Source organism: Callorhinus ursinus, unplaced genomic scaffold, assembly GCF_003265705.2.
Source record: "Callorhinus ursinus isolate GAN/ISIS: 27379988/994484 unplaced genomic scaffold, GSC_fseal_2.0 scaffold2, whole genome shotgun sequence".
Lineage (NCBI taxonomy): Eukaryota > Metazoa > Chordata > Mammalia > Carnivora > Otariidae > Callorhinus > Callorhinus ursinus.
The window spans coordinates 52,688,013-52,703,896 of NW_027397064.1; the positions used below are offsets into that span (position 1 = coordinate 52,688,013).

The following is a 15,884-nucleotide window of genomic DNA, read 5'->3' on the forward strand; positions in this document are numbered from 1 at the left end:
GATAGAGAATAATGTGAATGTATTTAATGCCTCTGAAATGAGAATTTAAAAACTGTTAAAATGGTAAATTTTATGTATATTTTACAACAATAAAAAAAGTTCCTGTATTATCACCTATAATGACTTTTATAACATGCAGACATTAATTTTGTACTATTTTGTGCTCAGGTTCATCTTCTTTATAAAATCTTTCTTAACCTATTAGAATTACCACTTCAATCTGTATTCCTTCTATATTTATGCATACATATGTTATTTAATATGCACTGTCCTGTGTTTATCTGTACTGGTTCTGTATAATCTTTGTGGGTGGGGACTATGTCACATTCATCATTGTAGTCTGATGTCACAGGCCACAAAAACCACTCAGATTGTTTACTGGGCTTATCATTTCAGTGAAGACGTAAACCGTCTATTATATACATTAAATACAGTTGATTGTGCTCACGGCCTGCCTGAGATATCACCCTCACGCCAGTTCTTTGATTTTATTATATTTGATAGGCCAAAATAACGCAAATGAGTTGCAGACTGGAGTTCCTTGTCTGTTCAGTAGTTAGAGAGAAAGACTGTACAAAGTTCAACATTCCCAAGAGAAAACCTCTTGGTTGTCCTAAAAAAAGACCCACCAAGCTGCTAATGGTAATCTTGGGCCTGAGGCATTATCTGTTCTATTCTCCACAGTGCCGGGTCATACATTAAGAACTGGAATAGAGGCAGGAGTGTAATTCTTTCAAAACACAGATGAATTAGCCTGACTGCACAGAATTACCACACCGGCCACCTACCTAATTTACTAGCCATTGTCTACCCGATCACAAATATTTCATGATTAGAAGCCTTAAGCAGAATCTTAAAAAAAAAAAACAAATCTGTTGTCCCTCCAGAATAGCAAGGTTTATGTAGACCTTTACCCGCACATCAGGGTGCTCATACTTCTATTTGCATTGGGCATTCAGCATGAGTGTTGGTTTCAGTTATTGCTCATTCACTGCCATGGGAGAGAAGGAACAGCTGACAATAACAGAGGATTTACTGCTGGGCTCCAGGCTCTTCAGCCTCCTGTACTCATTTAATTGGGGTGTGGTAATCTTCACACACACCTGGTGGTGAGCTGGAGCCGGTTTACACAGGCTCAGGAGGCAACTGGATGCATTTCTCGCCAGACCAGCCTTCAGAGACATCCTTTCGGGAACTTGAAATTGGCCATGGTGGGAGTTTGGAAGCCATGCGAATCAGCATTCCCCCTCCGCTTTTTTAGAGAGCTGATTTGTAAACCTTTGCCAGTACCCCACTGCCTATATCCTCTGCTGTTTTTTCCTTTTATTTTTACACTGAAAAAAGAAAAAAAAGAAATCCCATGAATTGCCTAGGTCTGAAACCAATCCCAACTTTGCCATTTTCTAGCTATGAAACCTCAGGCAATTTACTTAATTTCTCTGTGCCTCAGTTTCCCCATCTATAAAACAGGAATAAAAACATCTATTTCATGAAGCTGTGAGAAGTAAGTGCCATCATTTGTGCAAAATGGTTACTGTTATTATGCTACCTCTTCTGAGCCCCTCCTCCAAAAGACTGGAGGACACACAGTATCCGGAAGAGCATCAGTTTCCTCCATGAACAGGTTCAGGAGCCCTAAGTCTCAAGAGTACCAATTTTTTTTTTTAAGAGTACCGATTTTGAGACTGATTTGATCCATGACATTATTTTATTGAAAGCCCCTCTGAAAAAAGGTTTGCTAATTTTCCATCAAAGGATCAAGAGTATTTTGGGGGGAAATGCATAATTTAACAAAAATCCACAAAATAGAAACTGATGTACCAGTTTATGTCTTTAAATAGATTTGGGGCTTATCCTTATTAAAAATAAGACTACATTTAAATATTAGAGAATGATCAAATAACACATTTAAGATTATTTTAGTATCAAAAATAATTGAGACTGATATAAAGTGAAATAATAGTAATGGTTTGATAAACCACATTTGAGGCCTGGATAGTATCAAACTCATGGTATGTTATAGTTAACAAAAAAATGGATGTCAAAAAGTTTGTGCTTGAGCCTTCTTTTTCCAGCAGATCACAAGATCTTGTGTCTCAGGACCTTTGTTTCCTTCATGCAGGGAAGATACTTCAGTGCCCAACTGACGTCATGGGATTTTACAGGAATCAAGAAAGAAAAAAGAAGCACTTTAAAATACACATGCACATGTACCGTGGGTGGTGCAGTCCATTAAGCGTCCAACTCTTGCTTTCAGCTCAGGTGGTGATCTCAGGATCATGAGATGGAGCACCCCCAGCCCCCATGTTAGGCTCTGCGCTCAGCAGGGAGCCTATTTAAGACTCTCTCTTCCTCTCACTTTGCCTCTCCCTTCCCCCCTTCCCTGTGCTCTCTCTCTCTAATAAATAAATCTTTAAAAAAAATATAATACACATACATATTGGGATAAAGCTGGCAGACTGAATACAGGATCTATTTTACCCCAGAACTCCACTGAAAACAACAGTAAAGGGACCTTTTGATCTTTTTATTTTATTTATATATTTTTATTTATTTATTTATTTTTTAATTTTATTTGACAGAGAGAGAGACAGCAAGAGAGGGAACACAAGCAGGGGGAGTGGGAGAGGGAGAAGCAGGCTTCCCACGGAGCAGGGAGCCCGATGCGGGGCTCCATCCCAGGACCCTGAGATCATGACCTGAGCCGAAGGCAGAGGCAGAAGCTTAAGGACTGAGCCACCCAGGCGCCCCCCCCTTTTTAAGATTTATTTATTTAAAAGAGAGAGAAAGAGAGAAAGCGGGGGGGGGGTGTAGAGGGAGGGGAACAGAGAGAATCTCAAGTGGACTGCATGTTGAGTGTGGAGCCGGACGTGGGGCTCAAAATCATGACCCCGAGGTCATGCATGACCTGAGCCAAAATCAAGAGTCTGACGCTTAACCGACTGAGCCACTCAGGTGCCCTCCCCCCTTTTTTCCTAAAGCAAAACCCAAGAGCAGTGAGGACAGGCAGCAATAGCAACAGAAGTTTGGGACTAGAAAATTAAAATGATATCTGGTTCATTAGTGAGTCCTGTCACAAAAATGATGAGTGGAAGTTTAAGGAATTCAGTGGAAGTTTTAATATATCACTTGATAACTGAATTGAGATGAAAAAAAGCTACTTTTCCCCAAATCCCAAGCCTGGGAAATGCCAATGCTAACTGCCTGCTAGAGAGGTTTTGAAAGATGGTCCCAGGACCAACATGCCACCTGGGAACTTGTTTCAAATGCAAATTCTTGAGCTTGTCCATAGGAGCAGGTCAAAACCTGTGAGGCCAGGTGCTCTGTTTTCAACAAGCTTGACTCTGGGCAGCAGGTGTAAAGGACTGCCAACCCAACCTTGTTCTTCACTGACCTAACACCAACACTAGGGAATGATAATTCAGTATGACACAGCGTTACTCCCAAGTAATAGATCTAAAGCCTCAAAAATAAAGGAATTGTGAACATTTTTCCTCAGAAATCAGAAAAAATTATCGTAAGAATTTCAAGTGATAACTGAAGTGTGTAGCATTTCACATTTATATAAATGGCCTTCATACTACTAAAATCATTACCAAAAACTTTAGAAAGCTTATGAAAAACCTATTTTTACTACACAAACACAGTATCTCCATTTATGAATAAAAAAGAAAATAAAGCAGAGCGCTCTATCATGAATCAACGGGACCCTATTGTCTACCAATGCTTGCGACTACATTTTTTGGCTCCCAGATTCAGAAATGAACAGAGATCACCCAGCCACCGTCTGACTCTATCGGAGGTCAGCAAACTTTTTACATAAAGGGCCAGACAAAATATTTTAGACTTTACAAGCCACACAGTCTCCCCGCAGCTACTCAACACTGCCATTGTAGTGGAAAAGCAGCCACAGAAAATAACGCATGCGAATAAGCTCCACTATGTTCCAATAAAACTTAATTTCTAAAGCCAGGCTTGCAAGCCAGGTTTGCCCTGGGGCTATAACTTGCTGATCCTTGAACTAGATGATAGAAGATTAGGAAGCATTCTTGGGACCAGATACTGCAAAGAATTTTAAAAGACTGGAGACTCCCAAACAGCTTCCCCTGGCAGGTCTGTTAATCCACAAGACAGTTGGCAAGGCATTCATAAAGGAGATTCTGAATTTAATGCCTTCTTGCCAACTTCAGATTTCTCTATCTCCCCTAACGTGTAAAAGAAGATGCTTTATGTTTAGAAATACACAAACTGAAAAATACTAATAAGATAAAGGGCAGAGAGGATTGCTTCAATTGGGACAAACTTTTATCTATGATGCCAGTTTATTAAAAAGCCCCGTGTGAAAAAGGTTTGCTCATATTCACCTGAAAGATAACATCCTAAGTAGTTCAAGATTATTTCAAGAAAATGCATAAATTATTTTTAAAAAGGAAAAATGTCAATTAATTTTATTTATAAGTTTTGTTACATTTCTGAAACTTAAGAAGATAAAATGAAGATTTTAAAAAAGGAGAAAATTGGTCTAGTCCAAAAATGAGTGATGGGCCAGTACAAGAACATTTAAGTAATAAATCCTCCACACGCGCCACCCTCCCCACAGTCCCTTCCTGTGTAAATCTGGCAATGTCATCTTTGCAAACTGAAGAAACACCAGACTTGATTTACTATAAACTTTGGTATTTCTTCACCAGTTTTTTCTTTTAAGTGTTTTATTTTGGAATAATTTAAGATTTGCGGAGAAGTTACAAATACACCACAGCAAGTTCCCATACAGTCTTCACCAAGGACCTCCTCCAGTTTTTAGAAGCTGACAAAACAAGAGATTTTAACCTTGAAGTCCCAATTGAAAAAAAATGAGGCATTTGGAAATAAATTCACATGTCAAATTTGTAGGTATTGTTTAAATAAATCGTACAGTGCTTTCAAATTAAGTACTCTGAACATGAAAATGTAGTGAGCAAACCATCCTTCAGTTCTCAGCTCATGCCACCCCAAAATAGACACCATCGCTTTCATTTTCTAGCACAATATTCTTTTCATTTCTTTCACAACACTTATCTCACTCAATAGTTATATTATTTGTTGGCTTATTATCTGTCCCCAGAGACTTTACCAGTTGTGATTCCTGCTCTCCTTGTTGTAATCCCTGGGCCCAAAATAGTGACTGGTACATTCTGAGTAGACAGATGTTCAAGAGATTGTGCTACATGGATGACTGAATGAATGAACGAATGACTACGTAAATGAGTGAACACTTCAGATACAGCAGGGGTGATGCAAGGCACAGGATAAAACACACATATATTTCAATTGTCATTTTTTCTGCAGTCTCAAACCTTTAAAAGTCTACCACCAGCTATACAGAGTGAAGTTTCAGGAAGCCTACGTGTTTTAGTCCATCATCTTTGAAATCACTCTTACTGAGGCAAAGTTTAGAATTGTTACTCCTAATACATCCCTGTTCTCTGAGGCACTTTCAGGCTCTCTACTTCATTTAGAATGTTTGTCTTTCTTTTATCTCTGGACCTGCACTGTTGAGGAAGGGTAGACACTAATAAAATACATTCAATGCAGCACAAATCAATCTCCCATCCAAAGAGTACAATAATCCCACTGTCGCTTCTGGAACATCTCCTGCTTATGATGTAATGAGTGGCAAATAACTCAAAGTATCTGGTGGACTAAAGGTTTAATAGACTGAATTTCACTGCCAAGAAACATATCAACATTGATACTAAAGACGGAGTTGAAGGAAAAATTTATTTTCTAACCTCACGCATAAATTTTGAAAGACCAAAAATAATGATAATAAAAGATAAAACTCTAGATTTCTTTCTGCATAAAAGTAAAGTCATAATAAGTGGTAGTAATGCTGAGCTTATTCATTTGAAACTATTTTAGGTACTGAAAGAATAAAGCAAATAAGTTTGTAATCTTATTTTGAACCAAGATTTTCAGTGTAAAAGAGATACAGATATAAAATCAAATATTAAAGCACCATAAAGTTAACTTGAAAAAAAATCAGTATGAACTCATATATTTTATTTTTAAATATATATAGTTTCTACCCTGCCCTTGAAAAAGCCAAGAAACAGTGAAAACCCGTAAGAATGAGCCCTCCTAACACCCAGACTGTAGTTTCGGAATTCCATTAACTACTAAAAAGAACCAGGGCTTCTTGGAATGGCTGATACTTAGACTAGGTTATGAAATGTACAAGAGGAGCTTGGGGCATCCTGCTGGTACAGAAAAGCAGGGTCAAGAAATTAATGGGACAGGAATGCTTCCAGGATGTTCTGTATCTTGATCTGGTTGCTGATAATATGGGAATGGTCAGTTTGTGAAAATTGTTCGGGATTCTTTTTGATAGGATCTCTTTTCTGTATGTATACACAGGAGCCAACTTGAAGGGAATCCCAATGAGCAAAGAAGGTATTACTTGAGGACCCAGAGGAAAAAAAAAATCACTGCAATTAATTAAAACATAATAAATATTTTTAAAATCTATGAATTTATGACGATACTCAAGGAAAAAGGAAACACTTCCCCTAAAAAAAAAAAAAAGAAATATCTTTGATCACCCTTTGAAGAAACTAAAGTACTAACTCTGAAATTGTCTATCAAAAGGTTAGTTTTAAGCACATACTCTGTTTTTCCTGGATGACCGTATTTCAGGGTCAAATACTAGTTGATCCAAATACATGATGTCTACTTCTAAAGATTTTATTTATTTATTTATTTATTTGTCAAAGAGACAGAGAGACAGAGAGCACAAGCAAGGGGAGTGACAGGCAGAGGGAGAGGGAGAAGCAGGCTCCCTGCTGAGCAAGGAACCCGCCGCAGGACTCGATCCCGGGACCCTGGGCTCATGACCTGAGCTGGAGACAGATGCTCAACCATCTAAGCCACCCAGGCATCCTGATGTCTACTTCTAATAACTTCAGAATAAAAGGGAGGAGGGATAAATGAATCTGGGTGTGTGTGTATGGGAGTTCACTATACTGTTTATTCTCTTTACTTTTGTATAGTTTTATATTTTCCAAATGAAAGGTATTTTTTTAAAGTAGAGAAAGAAAACAGAAAAAGATAAAAAGAATCTTAAGAAACAAATCAAAATTTCCTTCTTCCCTACTATTCATTATGAAACCTGCAATATTAACAGCATACTTTTTTTTCACTTAATTACTTCTTCAGTCCCTTCCCACTTTTACTGGATATGTATCTAACACACAATTTACTTTTCAAAGCTGGTCTAAATTTTTCAGATTTGGGGGTGACCGTTTTTCTAAAACCTCACCTACCAGAATGAGAAAGACAACGTACAGGGGGTGGACTGGTCTGGGTACAGCCTTTGTCCCTGGATAAAGACTCTTTCCTCTTTCCTGGCCCTGTGTTTCTATTCTTATCAACAGAGAAGGAAATTTTGAGGTCTTCTCATTGCTCTTCCCTGTAGAAAAGATAGCCAGCGACCTTCGCCCCGGCCCCTTCAGCTCTTTGTAATGAGATGCCTGTTGAGCAGAAGAGACCTCCTTCCACCTGAGAGAAAGAAGAGGATGAGAAGCCCAGGAGAGGAAGGAAGGGGCAGGTAAAATGACATCGGCACTGCCAGTTCTCCTTGGATCTCATCTCCATTCCCACTACCTGAGGGAGGAGTCTCTCAATCCTCAAAACAGAGAAAAGGGAGCAAACATCAGCAAAAAGTTGAACACACTTTCTCCTCCATCCATGTTATATTTGCTGACTGGTCAGCTGATTTACTGAGTTTACCTTTTTCACATTTCAACATGTTTTATATGTCCATAATGGCTTCTAAGCACTCTCTACTCCATTTTTTTCAGTCCTGAATAAGTAAAAGGGAATGGGGAGGTAATAACAGAACTCCAAGAAAATGAGATAAAGGGGGCTTTCTGAAATATTTCCCAAGTATACGTGCATACACACTAATTCTTGCATCCAAAGAACACAAATAAACACATTTTGTAAAGGAAATGAGATGCTGATTGCCTGCTTTTTCCTTTTAAAGAAGAGTTTTAATTTCTGTCTTGTAGTCAACTCACAGCTCAGCAAATGTGTGTGGGAACAAACTTCCATTTACTTTATTTCCATGAACTTAAACCTGATGGTCAAAGGGACTCATGTACATTTCATCTCTGCTTGTGGTCAAGTACTAAGAGTTCCTGGGCAATACTGGCCTAAAAGATTTCCCTGAGACAGAGCAAAGTAATGTAGCCAGAACCCTAAACCACCTGAAATAAACATCCAAACCAGCTGGCCTTCTGTCTTGTCTGCTTCAACACAAAAATGGATATCCTGAGACCTAAAATCTGCTTAAAGTAACAGGCACTACCCGTTCAAAGGTAAATGAGTCGTTGGGACAAGAACTGCTGTTTGGGGATCGAGTCAGTTTCCTATCCAGCTGTAAATTCTGATCAAATAATTAATGTTTGGGGTTAGCTAATATAGACAGAAAAGGACCCTATGATTTGAAATTCCTTTAAGGTTAAAGTTCTTTATTACTGTATAAAAGTATGATTCAATATCAAATTAACAGGAACATCCTATAAATAGTTCAGCTTCCCTAGTCTAACTCGCCATAACTTTTTAACTATCCTGAAAGGGCAAGTGGGAAAGTAAAAGAGAACAGATATCCATGGGGGTAAAATCATGGTTTCCTCTCTGTTTTCCCCAGTCCAGCAGCAGAGGAGGGGAAGAAGGCAGGTGAATTTTGCTTGCCATACCTAAGGAATTCCCAGATTGCGTGTGTGTTTTGTGGCCAGTCTATGCAAATCAGACCTGGCCCGAGGAGCATTTTTCCACTTCATTCATCTCTTTTCCCTTTGCCTGTAGGTCCTTCAAAACCTAGCTCAAAATCACAACCCCCAATACCTTCACTGATCTTCTCTGCTAGAAAGAAGCAATGTATCACACCTGATACTTTGGTCAATTCTACTGATATATACAACTGTCTTGGTCTTACCTCTTGCTTCCACCTCTTATCTCCCCTATCAGACTGCGTTGAGTCTGAGAAACAAGGACTGGACCTTAGTTCCCTGCACACAGTAAGTGTGAGTTAAAAAGTGAAATTTACAATGCTTCTATTTATATGTATGTACTTTGTGAGAAATTAATCTATTGTTCCTTTTGCACAAAAGTATGTATTTTCACACAGTGCGTATGTAATGTCACAGAACAAAGGTTTTGGCTTGTTCTGAGACTATAATGAATGTTCATACGGACATTCTGTGCAACCTTCAAAAAGCCAGCAACCACAATCAAGTGTAGTGCCTTCTATAACCTTCGGGGGAGGGGGGCTGACCACTCTGATTAAAAATTAGCACTCTATCAATATGTGGTTCAGATATAATCAATCATTCCTGGTAGTTACTGAAGCCAGAAATATTAGACATAATTATTTTAGTTCAGCTTCAAAAACTTGATTAGGACAGAAAGATTTATATCATCACATTCAAATTCCAAATTTGCAGGTGGCTAATACATTGTTTTATTCAAAAGCCAAGAAGTTTAACCAAGTGACAACAAAACTTCATTTAATTAAGAAACTGTACAGGGTTTTTTCCCTTACACATAAACTGTGTGCAGGGCAGAAGTCCAAAGGTATCAAGCTTATAAAGTTCAAGTCTGATTACTCCTTGTGACAAAACATATCGAAGATTAATTCTTAAAGCTCTTGTTAAAAATACACTCAGAGAAGGGAAGAGTTGTTTCTTTTTAAAACTATGACCAAAATTAATGCTTTTTTTAAAAAAAAATTAATCTGCTTTTTATCAAAACACATGAAAGGAATCATGTTCTAATTTAATGATACATTCTGCAGACCAAAAAGCCTCCCCAACACCTTCCACCTAAGCAATTAATAAATTAGAAACTGTAAAGGTTGGAAAGGCTGATTCAAACAAGTCTTCTATACCAATGAGTACTCGGGTAGGAGTCTTTGCAGAATCTCATCAGGGAGTTTAGTGATTTGGCAAAGGTTCCTTCTGAATGGCTCATTCAGGAAGCAAATGATCCATTATCTTTGCAACAGAATTTTTCCTGTAAGTTGTGTGACTAATCCTCCCACGGTCTGAATTTTGCCCACTATACACCATGTTCTTGTCCAGCACAGTCCCCACACATTCCACTCATTTCTTATTCAGGCCCCTCAGAGCATATGATGTATTCTACCAAACACTAGACTGTCTCATGTAGCTACAAAGTTAATGCATAGAATGCAAAATGGAAACAAGATAAAGCAAGCTCCATCATTCTGTAACATATTAAAGTAAAGATCCTTAGAATAGTAAAAACAGAAAGACCAGAAGAAGAATATTTACACAAAGTTAGCAGCCTACATAGCAAAGTCCATTTCACAACAAAAATAAGAGATGAGACATTTTTGACTATTTTCTGTACATTACGTGGCCCACTGTGCTGACTCAATGCCCACATCATTTTCACAAAGATAGACTGGTCTTTATTTAAGGTTAAACATCTTAAATTGCTTTCCCAGAAAACTATAGCCTAAGACCTTTTCTCATTATCTTGTTTACTTTGTCTACTGTCTCCATTAAATACCTTAGTTAGTAAAAAGATTTTGCTATTTTGTTTTTTTCATTGGCAACAAGGTTTAGACAAGAAACTGATTTTCCTCTTCTTACCTGTGATAATCCCAAATACAATGAGGATTCCTACACTATGTCTAAACCCCTGGAGAACAGATTCAGTGCTACAACCCAACAGTCTATGAAAACTAGCTGTTCCGCGGTACCTTCCTAATGATGAAAAACACGATCTGTAGGCACTTTCACCCAGCAACTACTGTGGTTTTCCTGTCAATAACTGAAGAGCTGATTTTTATCTTGGAAATGTATCTAATCTCATTAGTGCTACCATATATCAAATAAGTTAAAATTCACCAACTGATACAACAGAACAGAGTTTTCACATCTGCCATTAAGCACTGATTAATTTATCCACTCAACACTAAATCAACTGTGCAGCTATTATATGCAAACACTAAAACCAGACACTAAAGAAATATAGAAATGTAACAAACAATCAACAAAAACAAAGCTCCTTCCCTTAAGAAATTTAGTTTAGGGGCCCCTGGCTGGCTCAGTTGGAAGAGCGTGCGACTCTTGATCTCAGGGTCATGAGTTTGAGCCCCATGTGGGGTGTAGAGATTACTTAAATAAATAAAACTTAAAAAAAAAAAAGAAATTTAGAGCTTAGCCACAGATAACAGATTACAGTATGTGAATAATCTTTTTAAGTTAAAAAGGCAGAAAATATATTATGGATATTCATGGCATGAAAATATTCATTCTAGCTTAGAATTTCTGAGGCAGGTGGAAAGTAGATGGGGGAAATTGCTCAAAAGAGGAGGCAGCTGAAAGATCAGTAGATTCAGGCAAGAAATGGACACAAGCAGAGATGGATAAAGGACATTTCAGACAGTGAGGAAAAGTGTATGAAAATCAACAGATGAGAAAGCATAGACTGTAGTTCCAGTACTCAAGTCTAAGGTACAAAAAAAATAAATAAATAAAGGAGGGAGGTGGGGCCGAAGAAAGGCAGAGAGGAGGTATGGAACATCTCAGATCTTCCACAAAGGCTTCTGTGGAAGGTCTTAAACGCTAGTAAAGGACCAGAGTTCACGAGGTGGGCTGCAGAGAACAGGAGTTCAGTTCAGAGCAGCGGAATCATGTGATTATGCATCACTGGGGCCGATCCCGGAGAACAAATTTGAGGAAAGAGAACCCAGAGGCAAGAGAGGACCTCAGAAGACATTTAGCAGCCCCAAAAGGAGGGCGGAGCTACCTGGGAGAGTGAGCGTCCAGGAGGAACACATGAGGAGCTTATCTTTGATAGAGCAAAATGTGATCCTATTTGGCATCACATATTTCTTGTCTTGGCAAAATAATGGGAAATAAAGCATAACCATTTTTTCAGAAACATGACTGAAAAAGTTATATATGGTCAATATGTTAATAAACTGAAATAATTTACTCAGCTCATTTTCTCAATCTGTTATATTTCTATAATTTAGGCCAATTTTTCAGATTTTTTGTTTATTTATATCTAACTTGGTTTAAATTGACACATATTTCTCTGAGGGTAGGGAAAGTGTTATATTTTTCCAAATCCCAAAGCCCAAGCACAATTAAGGACCTGGCATCTATTAAGGATTCAAAGAAAATTTCTTTTTCCAAATTTAACAGTTTTGTCAATGCTGACAAAAATTCAGATGACTGATTATACAGGTAAGAGTTCTGATTATTACTTAAAGGAGTCTTCAATTTTATTGTTCCCTTGACAATTTCCATTTTGTATCCAAAAAACAAATAATACAGAAGCTACTCAATGGTCCTATTATTCAGTTGAGTATAATTTTATTTAAAAATTCTAAAGCACTATATGGGGTGCCTGGATGGCTCAGTTGGTTACGCGGCCGACTCTTGATTTCTGCTCAGGTCATGATCTCGGGGTCCTGGGATGGAAGCTGCGTTGGGCCCTGCGCTCAGCAGGGAGTCTGCTTCAGGATTCTCTCTCTCCTTCTGACCCTTCTCCCACTTGCTCACTCTCTCTAAAATAAATGGATAAATCTTTGAAAAACAACAACAACAAACAACCTCTAAAGCACTATAAATATGCTTTGGACATTTTGGATCCTCCAAAAGTAGTATGCTACAGAGCAAGAGTTAGTACTTTCTCCATGAAGGTCAAAATCAGTAAACATTTCAGGTTTTGTGGGCCATGCAGTCCTTGGACTATAGTTTGCTGACCCCTGCCTAGCAGATAGCCCAGCTGTGGCAACTTGGTGTGATTTTGTTGTTTCTTGTTCCCCCCAATGTACATAACTGATGAACTGACCAAAAAAAATTACTCTGAGAAAATGGGTTTCAAAGAAAATCTCTACTGCTAGAGTAGTGATTAAAAGGAAAACAAAATGGAGAGGTTCTAAGGAAGCAATGCACGTAAGTAAACAAGAGAAGTTTGTGTAGATTAGAATATGTATGTGCTATGGTGAGCGAATACATACATACATATGGTGCTATGTGAATTGTGTAAGACTGATGAATCACAGACTTGTACCCCTGAAACAAATAATTCATTATATGTTAATTAAAAAAATCATAAAAAAAAGAATAGGAATGTAGAGTTTGGTGAAATCTCAGATCACCACTAAGAGAGTCCAATGTATAGTCTAAGAGGAAATATGAAAATGTGACTCATGAAACCATTTCAGGAAGTGCTCCACCCGATGCCCAAAATGCTCATTCATTGGGAGAAAAAAAAACTTCAGGGAAAGCGTAATCTATTAAATAAGAATATATTAAGAAATGCATGAATCCTAACAGAATATTCATGTGATGAGAAAGCCAGGGAATTTGGAAATTTATGGGAGTTTCAGATCATGCTTTCTTCATGAATTCTGATGATCATACTATATTTACTTCACAGAACCGGGGGGGGGGGGAGTAAGGAAATACTGTCATCAAAGCTTACCAATCTATATTTAAATCTATAAGACAGTTATGACAAAAACTATCTTAATTCACTATCATCGGCTCACTGATGCTCACCACTAACTCACCATGGAAGGTGACTGGGGTTCCGCACGTGTAAAATGTGGCTCCTTCATAGAGACGGCAGAGGATTAAGCAAGCTAACGCATGTAAAGTGTTCAGAACAGACCCAGCACATGGGAAACACTTGAGTGTTGTGATGCTGCTGGGCTCCCCTGGGTCCCTTCTCCCAGGCCAGCCTTCCTGCTGCTCATCTGGTGCCCCCCTCTTCCCCTAGGCTCCCCCAGGATGGCCCTGTCTAACTCCTAACTCCGAGGGCTTCAGCCTACCCTTTGTTAGGGAGATGGCTAAGTCTCTCTCCGATGCTGACTTCTTTTCCAGATTGCATTTCCAACTGTCCACTGACTGTTTCCATTGGAATGTATCATGGGCACCTGAAACTCAATGGGTCTAAAAATCGAGCCCCTTACATCCTACCTTTGCCCCTTTGTCTACCCTTGCCTCTTCTCGTCTTCAGCTTTTACTAGTGACATCACTCTCTACCCTTAAACCAAGCTAGAAAACTGCAGTTTCTCTTAGCCATTTTCCTTGCAACCTTCCCATGTAGCTCACCCCAAGTCCACTCACTTCCATTTCCCGCGTTCCCTTTCCCTGACATTGCTCTTGGGTCAACTCGGCCTTCTCTGGCCTTGGTTATGTGCTCTGCCTCCTGATGCCTCTACCTCCTACCACTCTCCCCTGACAGGCACCTTCACTGCCATCAGAGTTCTCCTCTTTCTTAAAGCATGTATTTGACCGTGTTATTTCTGATTCTCAATTATTCTCTATGGCTTGGGGGAAGAGGGTCTCTGGACCTACAGGTGAGCATCAGAGCACCTGGGAACCCTCTGACACTGGATATAAAAATTTGTGAGTCCCTGATCAAAATGCAAGTCACCGTCTGAGAGGACAATGTTAACTCCTCCGCAGGGTACAACCTGCAGCCTTACACTGCATCTTAGTCACTCTGCTTGGCTTCCACCCTGTTTCAGATACCCTGGACACCCTATTTTCCTCCAAACATGGACATTGAATGCCATCTCCCCTCTGAGCTTTTGCATGTGCTGTTCCCTCTTCCTGTGGCGCTCTCTTCTGCCTGTTGAACACCTGAACATCCTTGAAGTCCCGGCTCAGGTCTCAAATGTCACCACCGGGAAGCCTCGCCCAAATGTCCAACTATGTATGCGTGGGCAACAAAAGAGACGCTGAATAGATTTCTGGTGTCTGTATATCATAACATTGGTCAGAAATTTCTTTTTTTTTTTAAGATTTTATTTATTTGACAGAGAGAAGGAGAGAGCATAAGCAGGGGGAGCGGCAGGCAGAGGGAGAAGGAGAAGCAGGCTCCCGACGCGGGGCTCGATCCCAGGATCCTGGGATCATGACCTGAGCCAAAGGCAGACACTTAACCAACTGAACCACCCAGGCACCCCTGGTCTGAAATTTCTTAAATCGAAGCTTTCTGCTATACAAAATAAATAGCCTTAAATGTTTAGACACACATCATGTTTCCTTAAGTCTAGGGACATTCTTACTGGTGTCCTTGGATTTTAATGAAATCAAAAGTAAAGATCCTGGAGCCCAAGTGCCTACGTTCAAATCCTGGCTTAGCCAGTAACCAGTAATGGGACCTTGGGCCAATCACATAGCTTCTCAATTTCATAATCTATAAAGATGGAGATAGTAACAATACCAACTATTTAGGATTATTCTGAAAATTAAATAAGTTTATATGTATAGCACTTAAAGCTATGTAAGTGCTTGCTAGTATTATAATTATTTATTGAAATCAATGGCCAGGACTAGAGGTTCTGAGAGATAATCACAGAGTAAAACTAATTGACCTTGCCATATAAGCCTCAAGCTTTAGTCAACAGAGTTAATTAGCCAGAGAACACTAACAAAGATAGCCCTTTTCACTAATGTTTTTATCAATTGAAAAGTGTTTCAATCCTATCTGATAAAATTCAGGGTTTTTTTTTTTCTTGTTAGCCTCCAATAGCTAGAAATATCAGCTCAGAATATTTCCAAGGCACACCACAGGTAGACTAAAATAATTCCTTTCGATAGAAAAAAGACCAGAGCTCTTCCTTTATGGGCAGCAAATCAATGAGCCACCTCACTGCTTACAAAGTGCCCAATATGAAGGGAAAATGCTAAGTAGGAAATTGGGAGGAAAGATAAAGGAGCTTAATGACTCATATTTCAAACAAACCAGGTTGTTTGCCAGAGAAATGGGGTATTAGGCATTTTAACACCACCCACCTGGCCAAAAAAAAAGAAGAAGAAGAAGAAGAAGAAGAAGAAGAAGAAGAA

At 39.0% G+C, this 15,884-nt stretch overlaps 1 protein-coding gene across 10 annotated transcripts in view; it reads right to left on the minus strand.

Moving 5' to 3' along the window:
- Window positions 1–15,884, minus strand: part of OSBPL6 (oxysterol binding protein like 6) — a 207,033-nt gene that overhangs the window by 105,663 nt on the left and 85,486 nt on the right. The window contains exon 1 of one of the 10 annotated variants that reach the window (XM_073881894.1): window positions 915–1,325. The exons of the other annotated variants lie outside the window; for them this stretch is intronic. The gene's annotated coding sequence lies outside the window, so the exon portion shown is untranslated. Of the gene's footprint in view, window positions 1–914; window positions 1,326–15,884 lie in introns of those variants that run through there. 10 annotated transcript variants of the gene reach the window in all.